Source organism: Chanodichthys erythropterus, chromosome 17 (genome assembly GCF_024489055.1).
Source record: "Chanodichthys erythropterus isolate Z2021 chromosome 17, ASM2448905v1, whole genome shotgun sequence".
Classification (NCBI taxonomy): Eukaryota; Metazoa; Chordata; class Actinopteri; order Cypriniformes; family Xenocyprididae; genus Chanodichthys; species Chanodichthys erythropterus.
Window position 1 is genome coordinate 40360737 of NC_090237.1, and position 12718 is coordinate 40373454.

The 12718-nt window shown below is 38.2% G+C and overlaps 1 protein-coding gene across 1 annotated transcript in view; it reads right to left on the reverse strand.

The window, feature by feature from the left end:
* The window catches only part of mfrp (membrane frizzled-related protein), a 120582-nt gene that overhangs the window by 87678 nt on the left and 20186 nt on the right, over positions 1-12718 (reverse strand). The gene's annotated exons all lie outside the window — the stretch shown is intronic.

Genomic DNA, 12718 nt, shown 5'->3' on the forward strand with positions numbered 1-12718 from the left:
AGCCAATCATAATTTCACAGTAAGTCCGCCTTATTATATTTGTGTTATTTTTGAGAGAAAAACCGCCATTAAGTCCATCTTTGAACATAGCGACCTGGAAATTTAATCCAATGAGGTAATATTCCTCAATTTAATTAACTTGCTAGCTAAAAACAAGAAAATCCCAATAGGAGTTAAGTTTTGAAGTTTTTAAAGTAGTTTTTTTTTTTTTTACATTGTTTCAGGTAAGACGTCGACGGTGTTGTTTTATTTAGTTCGCTGGCTAGCTATGAATACATGAATTAAGCTAGCTGAAACGTATTTTCGACAGAGAGAAACAAATGGTTTAGTTACATTGTTATAATTAGTATAACGTTGGTATAACGTTGAAGCAATACCTTATATTGTGTTCCCTTTTAACACCCAAAATGAATGAGTTTTTTGTTGTATTCAGGTGTTGTACCTGTTATAACATGAGACTTTGTGTTTACCAACTGATAATAAACTTAATGATTGTATTAAATGTGCTACTACTATGTATTAATATACTGTACACTGAGGTGTAATGTGCTAGAATTTGCTGATTTACAAATGCTGTCTATCCAGGTGAAAAAAATATTATAGTAAATACTAATTAATTTGTTGTGGTAATTCTATAGTTGTTGTGAAACAAATTACTTTACCCAACACTGTACTAAGTTTTCTACAACTATATGGTATATTACACTACAATAAACACTAGTTTACTGTAGTAAAAAAACTACAGTATTTATAACAGTTTATCAGGTCACTATAGTAAATACTACAGTATGCTGTAGCATTTATTAACACAGTGCGTAAACACTATAATATATACAGTATACTACAATTTACTATAGTATGATTCAAAAACACTGTAGTATTTACTATAGTATTTTTTCACCTGGGTATATACAGGATTTTTATAGTAGTGAGTTAAAACTACCCACGTTGATATGGTTATACCATGTACTGAATGGTTACAATTTTATTTACTCTAGTAATAGAAGATGGCTTCAAAAAACAAAAAACACAGGGCAATGGGTGATGATGAGTGGATGTCACGCTTGCGAAAGTTTGCTGCTGCAGGGGTCTGGCCTTCTGAGGCAGGAAACAGGCCGGCACCCCACCAGAAAAAGTGGCATGACCTGTATCTGAAGGTAAATTTAGATAAAGTGATATGTGTACAATCATAAAACATAAAGCTATGTCATATTGAAATCATTCTTATGATTCACTGTCAAACAATATTACAGATTGAAAAATGTCCAGTGCAGTTGAGGGGACAAATGTCTTTGTTTGGAGGGACACAGACATGCAGTTGTGGATTTCATACAACAAAAGTATCAAAAATAATTTCCTAAAATTATGAAGTGTTGGTGTTGTAGTCTCTATTATTAAATTTTATTTTATTTTCCCTTAATCTAAAGCCTTCCGTGTCAGTGTCCTCTTCAATGACACCTGAGCAGTCAGCAACACCTGGACAACTCACACCCCACAAGCCCACATTGACTATGGCATCAGTAAGTAATGAAGATTTACTGATACTGATATTTAATTTTTAGTGTATTTGATTATATGCATTTTGAATTTACAAGGCTCCACTTAAGATGACTTTTTCTCAGTTTATCAAGCCACAGTTCAAACTTAAACTTGGAAAGGAAGCATGCAACCAAGGTAATGTAAAGAGAATGACAGTTTGTATTTGATTTTACAATCATATAATTCTTGTTAGGCTACTGTTATTTTCATTCCATAAGGATATGTTGAAATTATCTCATTACTGTAATTCCTAATAAGAACATATTAATATTATATATAATGTAAACTTTGGTCATATTCTCTCAGCCCATCAGTTGCACTTCAGATTCTTCTGTCATGTCCAGCACTGTCACAAGTGCCATGACAAGGACGACACCATTGCCTGCCCGCAGTCCCAGGATGTACATTCAGCCTGTCTCAACTCTGTCTTTTCCTCCCTCTCCTGTGTCCACAACCACCTCCTCGATAACATCGGTGGCTGCTAGAGCTGTGAGAAACTCTTAAATTAAATGGTTTTCTTCACAGTCATACTTAACTTTAAATAAGCATTCTTCATGAGTGACTTGCAATCATGTATATATCATGCCTTTTTTTATATATATATATAAAGGATGTGTCAGATGCAGCCTCCTCCTCTGATACCTCCTCTGCACCTCTTGCCCCTGTGACCTCTGCATCTGCCACTGCCACCTCTTTTTTTGTCACCTCTGCTGCTCCATCTGTGGTTGTCCACTCTGCTCACCCTACTGCTGACATGGAGACTGCTCCTGGTTCAGAGCCTGGCTGGCTGCCTGCAAAGCTGATGGGGATCATACCACCTCAGGATCACTGACCTGAAGTTGTGGTATGATCCATCGGAGTCAGCGCTCATTTATCATCAGGCTCCCACGCCAGACCGTTTTTTCACACACTGGCTTCTCTTGCGGATGCCATACCACCTTTGGAAGGTTAGGCTGTCCTGTCCTGTGTGTGGAAAACAGCTCACAGGTCATGGAGCCCACAAGAGAGCCCGCCAGGTTTTGGATGTGGATAGGTACTACCTGGTGATCACGGAAACTGTCTGGTGCAGTTCAGCTGGTTGTAAAACCAGTTACATTTCCAGCAGCAGGACCAGCTGGATTTGGCACACAGAATGGAGTTCCAACTGATCCTGACACGAAGGTGAGTATACTGAAATTATTTAGCCTGTGTCACAAATGTTTATCATTCAAACACTCTAGAAATTAGCTTGTTTTAATGTTTGCCATTTTTTTTGGTCTCTTTTTCTCTTTGTTTCTTAATACAGATATGCTTGTGACATGCGGGTGATCCGTTTTCTGAGGGAGAGGACCTTGGGTAATAGCCCCAGCCGCTTGGTCAGGTAGTTGAGGGAAAATCACAGCGAGGAGTGGCTTAAGCGTGTTTGTCGCTACCTTGGCGCATGCTCGGACTTTGTTGTCCAGCCAAGCCTGCTACCTGTGAAGTTCCCTGACCCTCCTAAGCCAGTGGATGTTCCTTCCCACCGGTGGATGCTGGCTGTTTATAGCTGAGACATCTTAAGCAGGCTGGATCACATTAAAGCCAGCATAACATCCACCTTTGGCAATATATTGAAAATGGATTCCACAAAAAAGGTAAATATTTTTAACTCTCACCACTGTAAAATCCTACCTCATAAACAAAAGTCTAAAATACAACATTAATAGTAAAGACATGTAAAAAATCTAATTAATGCTCTGTATATACAAAAAACAGTATTATTTCAATATTTTACATATAAAAGAAAGAGTTTATTTGGGCTTTAAGCACCCACTGTCTTTTCGGTGTTATCACAGATCACCAAGAAACTATCAGGCCTTGCCAAGGGAACCGCCTTGTGGCTTACGTCTGTGAGCAATGAAGTGGGCCAAATCCTCATCAGTGTCCTGACTGCTCAGGAGGGCCCTGCTCTTGACACCATGGCTGCTGATCTCATCCGCAGGTACAGCAATGCTGGTGTGGCTCCTCCTCAGCTTCTCTATGTTGACTGTGACTGTTGTCGGGAGGGCACAGGACAGACAAAACTTAAACAGAGATTTGGTGGGTGGCCAGACCTGGTTGTAAAGCCTGACATATACCACTTCATGCGGCGACTGGCATCTGGGTGTACAAAGGATGCACATCCTCTTTACCCCATATTCATGTCCAGACTGTCAAGCTGCATTTTTGAGTGGGACAGTGGAGATTTTGCCTTGCTGCGTCAAGCTAAGAGGGAACAGCTGAAACGAGAAGGTGTTCCTGGGATCACTGAAAAACTAGTGGACCAGCAGATATCCAAGGATGAACTGGCATTGCACTGCAGGAGGCGGACAAGAGGGGAGCGGCAGACAATCATAATGATTGAACTGCTTGTAAATGAGCTCATGGGGTTAAAGGGCAGAAACTATCTTGGTTTCCCTCTCTTGGACCACGAGAGAATGCAGCACATCTGGCAAATTCAGAAGAAACATGTGAAGTGCATTCAGGATGAACCAGGTATCCTCCTGTACACTGTAACTGGCACCACTACCAAGGAGGGCATTGTCTTGCCAAACTACAGATGTGCAAGAGGGTCCACATCACTTGAACCATTCCACTTGCATCTGAACAGGTTCATTCCAGGTCAGTATGAATCACTTTTTATTCATCAGCAAGATTACATATTTGCAGTTAAACATTTTATTATTATTATTAGCAGTAGTAGTATTGTTAATGTTATCATTATAATTATTGTTATTATTATTATTATCTTGGAAATGCTGACATAGTCTGTCAAAGAACCAAACACAAATTAACCTAACAATATTGCTCATATTGGTACTATCTTAAGGAACCAGTGCCAAGAGCCTGAATTTCCAACTGTACCTCCTGGAAGGCCTTAACAGATGGAACCAGGACCGTGAAGCTGCATCCCTGGCAGTCAGGCCTCCATCTCTGCTCATCTACTCAGGCGACCTTGTTCACTGTTGTAGGGTCTCAAAGATGAGCAGGTCCCACCATAAACTGTGTTTAAGTCCCAATTCACGGAACTTCGGTTTGTAAATCTTACATCTCATCCAGCCCGGCAGACACTAATGGATCACGAGACTCTTTTTTATGAATATTGCGATAAGTCCCGAACCTCTCCTCCGCGACTTCAAAGGAGATGCGAACACCACGGGTCGGGTTTCTAGGAGACAGGCCCAAATTCCAAACGGTCACAAAAAGGAAAATACACGCACACACCCACAGACACACACACAAAGACCTACATAAAGACTGTATGCACAGATATTATACCTGTGAATATGAATGTATCTGCCATTGTAGTGCTTGTTGCATGTATGTGTTACTAATGTAGAATCGTAGAATTGACTATAGTAAGTTAGTTTCCATGGTAAACAATTGTAGTAGAATATAGAGTGTATTTTCTGTATAGGATGAGCGACACCTGTCGAGTTTGATCTCTCCGTAAAGCTGTGAGTCCAAGCTATTCACCCATGTATGTCACAGTTCTGTCAAATGCATCATTCAATGTTTAATAGTATTATGAAGAAAATGCACCGATTTGACATACCATAAATTAACCTGGGGGACAGGACAAAGGGATGTGGAAAACCGCCAAATTGCAACGCTATCATTGGAGGACGTTATCAAGAAGGCGTTCTGGCCTGTTGTCCTTAAAATACCATGATCTTTTCGATGCACAAGTTTTCTGCACGAGTTCCTGCCGTCAAGACGGGACTTCTTTATTTTCCGGTCATATTACAACAGTTAAACCTTCTTTTGAAACTTCGCCAAAACAACCTCCGGAAGAAGAAACAACTATCAAACCGAGCACTCCGAAACTCTAAGCACCCCCAACAAACCTATGCAAGTATAACGTTTTTACGATTTTAAATACTGAGTTTCCTTGCTGGCTCTTAAAGGTGACTGTTGCAATTTGCCATGCTTTGATCATCTCTTTCGTTTCTGCCTTTACTTTCACCTATATGTATATCTACTTGTGTACATTTATCCGTATAACCTTTGTATTACCCGTTCTGTATATTAAATACAATCATATCCATGCTTATTTTGTTCACTTGCTCATTTAGCAACAACCGAGTCACTTTAACGTTCTGATTCTAATATCCTGGCTTTACATTTGGATGCTACCATAGAAATGTATCTTCGTGGCCAGAGGGTAATATTTCTGTCGTAAGAGTCTGTGGAACTTACCGGTTTGCTGGACGGACCGATAGTTCTCTACATAATTATTAAAACAGAACTGATCATATATGTGATTGATTATAATTTGTTGTAGTTAATTCACCATATATGGTTAATTTCCCCTTGGGTCGGTATGTGCATAATAATAATTCCTAAAACCTTATGAATTATTATATTCATATTCCACCCATAAATTGATTAATAACTGTGCAAATCGTCACACAGTGTCAACAACTACAGTGTCAGGGTGCTTGGAAGGAAGCTTGTTCCCTCTTTTCAGCCACCTGCTGTTTACACTGGTTAGTTTAACTTTCCATCAGAAGGCTATTTTTATATCCATAAAATAGAATGATCTTTTTATGAATTTTCTGAAAAGTAAACTTTCCTCTATTCTATTTTCTTGTCTGGTCCAGGGGAACTAATAGGTATAGATTACCTATACTGCCAGACAGGGAGGGCCCTGCAGGATGTCCAACCTGACTCAGAGGAGACTGATCAGATGCTGGAAGATGTTGGCACAGAGGAAGAGTTGGAAGATGAGGGCTTTGAAGATGCTGATTTGGACCCAACCATTGAGCAACTGGACCCGCCATCTTGTCCATCACCTGCCACCACCATGTAAATCAAACAATTCTCATTCAGTGGCACAATAAGCGACTGCAGAGGCAGGAATGTAGTATTCTGCTGCAAAGGGTCAACTTGCCTGCCTCCATTCCTGTTGCTCCTGTACCTCTCCCACCAGTACAGGTACGCCCCACTGCTGCACCACCACATCCTGGCCCTCAACATCAGTACCACTTGCCTCAAAGTACAGCGGGACAAGCAGTGGTCAAGAGGAAGTCTGCAGCTCCAGCCCAACACACACATTCTCTGCAGTCTGTCTGCCCTCGGTTGCCAGCCCAGAGACAGTTGTTCCCTCAGCAGACATCTGCACCTACCACTGCACTTTTGCCTACTGTTTCTGGCCCCAGCCCTGCCAGTGACCCACTTGTGTATGTGTTTGTGACCCCACAAGACAATGCACCCAAAAGGATTGCTCCTGCTGGCCCCCTTTCCTCCCCACCACCTGCCCGGAGGCCTTACAATCGGACAGTGGACAAAAATAAATGCAGTCTGTGCCAACAGCCCCGCAACAAAGAAAGTGGCCACAGCCAGTATTATGGGTACATATACTGTCCCCAAAATTCTAGCATTCCACTTGACCAGTGGATGGAGGAGATGCGGAGGAACAGGGCAGATAAGAAATAGATGGTTTGTCTTTGTCTGATACTGTGTAGATAGTGTAAATACTTCATTCTGTAACTGTTCAATATTCCTCCCAATATAACAGGTCTGACATTTAAAAGAAAATTAACATAACAGAAATAACTCTATTCTAATTAGAACCTTGCAAAGTGTGTTGATTTGTTGTTGTTTTTTGTACATTTTTTTACCAGTTTACCAGCATCTTCTAATTTTATTACTTTTTATATTTTATTTATTTTATATTTGTATTTAATATATATATATATATATATATATATATATATATATATATATATATATATATATATATATATAACTTCTATTTCTTTGTATCTTTGCTATGCTTAAAAAGAGAGAGAGAGAGTGTGTGTGTGTGTGTGTGTGTGTGTGTGTGTGAGAGAGAGAGAGAAAGAGATAACCAAGATGTATAGTTTGTAATAAATTTGTAATACATTTAAACAGCAGTGCCTTCATCTTTATTGACAACATTCACCCAGAGAAAACAATTACATTGTTGCAGTACTTTTATTTCTAATTCCTTTCATACATAATATACATACAAACAATACTTATGAATATAGTAATAACTTTTTATATATTTTAGTCAAAACATACATTTGTAGGTGTCTGCTAGTGCACTAACTAATTGATATTAATGTTTCTTGCATTGCTATGTAAATTAAGTTATTATCTATATCATTGTTACATAAGTATGTTCAGTTATGTACACTGAGTACATATATTTTAATGTATTGCATTCATAATAAGCCACTATACTATTTGTATCAATTAATAATTGATTAATTAAATGATTCGCAAGTCAGAGATTCTTGCTCCAGGCGGGGATCGAACCGGCAACCTTTGGATCCACAGCGCCCCATGCAAAACTACAGCAAAGTGTTATCTCTACGGACATATTTCTCAAATTAATAATGTAATAAATGTGTTATGTAGCTTCTGAGTCAATATTAACTCTTATTCCACTAAATTTTTTCCCAATTTCTCAATTTTTCTCTCTTTTTCCTCATTTTTCCTCCTTCCCCCTTCTTCCCCTTCTTCCCCCCACCATCCAGACTATTGTTCCCCAGCTTCCCAGCTTTAACGAAGTCGGTAGAGCATCAGACTTTTAATCTGAGGGTCCAGGGTTCAAGTCCTTGTTTGGGCGATTAAGCCTCTTTTTGTTTAGCGGTACGTTTTGCTGTTGAGTTCTTGTCGATCTACCCTATCCTCAGGCAGCGAAGCTGCGAGGCACCAAGCGAAATGGCATGCTCCCTTTGTGCAGTTTGTAGTTGTGGCCGTACCCTCCAGCGACCAGACAGACAAACTATTCCTAACTATTTGTTACAGGTCCTAACACATTCTAAATAAGTCCTAACACAAGTCCTAACAATTCTAACAGTTAATTGTCTCAGTCCTAACAGTTCTGAACAGTGCTCAACGGGTCAAAACAGCCATTGGCTGAATGGGGCAAAACAGTCATTGGCCGAAGCATAGTCATGTGACCACAGTCACAAAAGAGCGCCAGTGCCCAAAAGACTAGTTGCAGTCTATGCTCGTTTGTCACATGAGAAAAACATTTTTAAACACTAAATACATTTTTTAAATAAATTTCACTCTTCGGATAACGTTCAGGTAAGTACAGTTTAACATATAACGTAAAAGAGAAGCAGTTCGTGACGTATCTCCGTTTGACATTACATTTCAAACTCAGCTTACATTGCACATGTGTAATTTAGCTTCTTAATTTGGTGGTTTAACACTTATTTAGAGATAAGAGGCCATGTTTGGGCAGATATAGTGAGATAAATCACGGTGGCCATTGCAACAGTGAAGACGGACATACTTGCAGTATCAGTAACGTTACATAAAACAACGAGGATAATAATTACTATGATGATTTATATTAAAATAATGTTTTGTTTTGTGTTAAAACGGTGAGAAAAAGCCAACCCAAGTTTTTGTCTAGATGAATATTTTATGCAAGCACAATAGGTAGGTAATGTAAAGGAAAGCAGTATGAAACCAATAATATTCTTTAATTTCTACATAATTACTATATAAAATGCTTCTTTTTTTTACATTCTGTTACTGTTTTCAGTTTCTTTATTTAGTTTAACATATCCTTCATTCTATTTGCCATAGAGTTTGAAAATTGTCTTTGCTACTGGCATAAATCAATTAATATATACATAATATGGCAACCATCAATGTATATAATCAAATAAGCATCCATGTGACAAAACCCCCTTCTACCTAAAAATGTTGTCTTTTTTTCCCCCCTAACCCTTTTAAGTTTAATTTCATTTGTATCTTAAGTTATCTGATATTTACCCTGTTGTTTCATATTTATAGACATGACTAAGACAGGTAAACCTGACTCATACTGGCATAACATCATGTGCAATTATGCCCAAAGGAAGTACCACTTTACAACAGGAAAGAAGCCAGGGGTGAAGAAGTGGAAGGATGCCTTGGACAGAATTAACAACTGCCCATTACAAAAGCAGACCCTTGTGTATGATATTTTTGGCAACAGAAAAGTCCATAAAAGTAACTCCACAGCCCAGCTATTGTGTTTGCAATGAGAAGGTTGATGGGTGCCATGCTGCCTCCTTCATGCAGGTCTACTTCCTGATTCCTGTCATGTGATCAGTCACATAACAGGCAGACTCATACACATTTAAAGACACTGGCTGCATCCGAAATCGCCCACTCACTGAGTAGGTACTTAATTTCAGTAAGTACTTACTTTACGAGCCTAAAAGAGTAGGTACTAATCTCGTTGAGTATGAATGTGATCCGGATGTAATCCGCCATGTTGACGTTATCATGTGACCTATGACGTTATCACAAGCGCAACAACTTTACAACAGGTTTAATTCATATCTGTAAATATCTTTAAATTTATTTATTTTTTTAACCCTACTAATCTGACCCACAGTTTTATCCTTAAAGAAAATCGCGATCTCTTGAATATGTTGTTAATTTCTTTATTTTATATGCATACAATTTTATCCACAAGCAAAAGTGGCTTAAATCTCCTGTTTTCCCTTTTCTCATTGAATTTAACTGTCGTTTCATCCCTTAGGCTTATAAATAAATAAATAATATATATATATATATACATATTATATATATATATATATATCGAAGCCTTATGTTGAATTATTCTGATATTTAACCTTGTCATTGTGCTTTTTTCTGTGTATATAATCTTTTTTTTTTTTTTTTTTTTCATTATGATTGCTCATTGTTAGTTCTGCAATAATAATATAATAAAAAAGATATGAGTGACAGGTGCACTAACACCTCACATCACCAGTAACTTGCCAACGCTACCTTGTACGGTTTTCATCAGCATTTGCAATATCTGCACAAAGGAGATGTTGGGCAGCTGCTTGAAGATCTCACCTTTGGAGAAGACTAATGTATTACTACTAAAGATAAGATTACCCCAGAATGAACAGCATTGCTAGACCACCCTAACACTTAATAATAAATGCTGACCAATACTTAATCATATTAATTTTTTACAGAAAATAATGTATTATTAAAACAAGCAAATTGTAATGTTTTGTCATATGACATAGCTATGCATGAATAAACACTAGACAAATACAACCAAGTTGAACACATCTCAATTTACAGTCAAGCAATGAATTAACGCATGAATAAAATAAATATATTTTATTTACGGACAATAGGAAACATAAATGAGTTATAGAATGAATAAAAGTAATCATCACAATAAATGAATACATATACAAGTCAACAACACATGAAACAAAGCTTTATTCAAACTTGTTCTTACAATCGCATATTTCAGCCCTGCTGCCATCTCACACAGCTGTGCCAATTCTGCAGCTTTATTCTGATGAAGCAGCTGATGAACACCTTCACCTGTCTTTGCCATCTATAATGTCCCTCACTTCTGCTCCTCTCAATGGGGACATCTTTGATCCGGAGGATGAGGAAGATGACGATGTACCCCTGAACCCCACAGCCTTGAAGCAGGAGTGGGAGAAGATGTGCAGGTCAATCTGGCTGCTGCTGTGTCTGCTCCAAACATTCATGTGCTCTCCATGAACAAGACTACATGTAAAACATTTAAACTGATTGAAACGTTTAATAATTCATGTCAGAATTCTGTTTCCTGACATATTTCATTCAATATTTTTACAATTACGTGCTATTTTTTTGTTTCAGCTTTATTATTTTAGTGGTGTAGTGGGCTAAATCTCCGGGTTCGATCTCCGCAGCTGTCACCATCCTTAATCAAGACACTTTACTCCAGGTTACTCCATGGGGATCATCCCTGTAATAAGAGCACTGTATGTCACTTTTGATAAAAGCATCTGCCAAAAGCAAACCTGTAAATAAATGTAAATGTGATTTTTGTAAATCCTTTTTTGTTAGTGTCTTGGGCACAAACACTCAATAAAGCTGATTATTTCTTAAAGTTTACTTTTTCAAGGTACTACCATAATATAAATGCATACATACAGTTTCTATTTGGGGGCTTAAAGGGTTAGTTCACCCAAACATATAAATTCAGTCATTATTCAGGTTTCTTTCCCCCACAAATGCCGCCATCACCTTGCCTTGCAGGCAAACATACCGACATCAAGAATCAGAAGTGCTGTAATAACTCTGTTTGAAATTACAGTAATTCAAATAAACTACAAGTTAATATTTAAATAGATTTGTATTAATTTCAGTAGTGTACTCACTCAAAGCCATTGACGCCATAATTCCTTCATCAGCCTCTCTCCACTGGATAAACACATGTGATCATCTGTCCCTGTAACATCCAGACAAGATTCAAGTTTCCTCTGAGATTTATGTGCTACATTTACATGTTTATGATGTGTTAACTCACTTCTTTTCCAACTGTATATAATTTACCAACAGTACTAACGGACAAATAAAATAGATAACTTAGATCTAATTACTTGTACATTTGTTTATTTACATTCATTCCTGTACATTTACTGAACAGACAGTGAATTCTACATAATAGCAGACATCACTCAAGATGTATTTCATATTGTGATGTACTCATTACCTGCAATAATTATTGAATATTTTCCTGTCAGATGTTAAATAAACATTTAGTAATCAACTTTATGATGTATATGGTTTGGAATTCATGTAAATCCACTTTGGAGACGAACGTGTGTTTATTGAAGCTCCCCTGTTAGCTGTACACAATAAAAATCACAACTATACTACACTGACTAGCGTCTTTACGCCTCTACAGTAGTTCAACAAATGCGATTTTAACACAAGTAACCAAGTTTTTGGTTTTTAATACTCACATTTGAAAACATCCGTGCCGCTTTTCTCCTCCGTGTTCGAGTGGGACGTATCCTCTCCCGTGGCATCCTGGGATAGAAGAGTGTCCATCGGATGAACACTTCAGAATCTGACGGGGGCAGTAGGCCACCCGGGAACTTCTCGACTACTCATTTATGATTACTGAGGATTTCGGACATACTACTCCTTTCACGTACTGTTTTTCCCCTACTATATAGTAGATAAGTAGGCATATTCGGACGCACTTTAAGTAGACGCACGTCCGAATCTCGCGAGAATTAGACATCACCCAGGTAGTTCTCGCCTACTCTTTTATGAATACTTCGGATTCGGACATACTTTTTCGCTCGCCTACTGCTTTTCCCCTACTATATAGTAGAGAAGTATGCGGTTTCGGATGCAGCCACTCACACATTAAAATAAGTAAGAG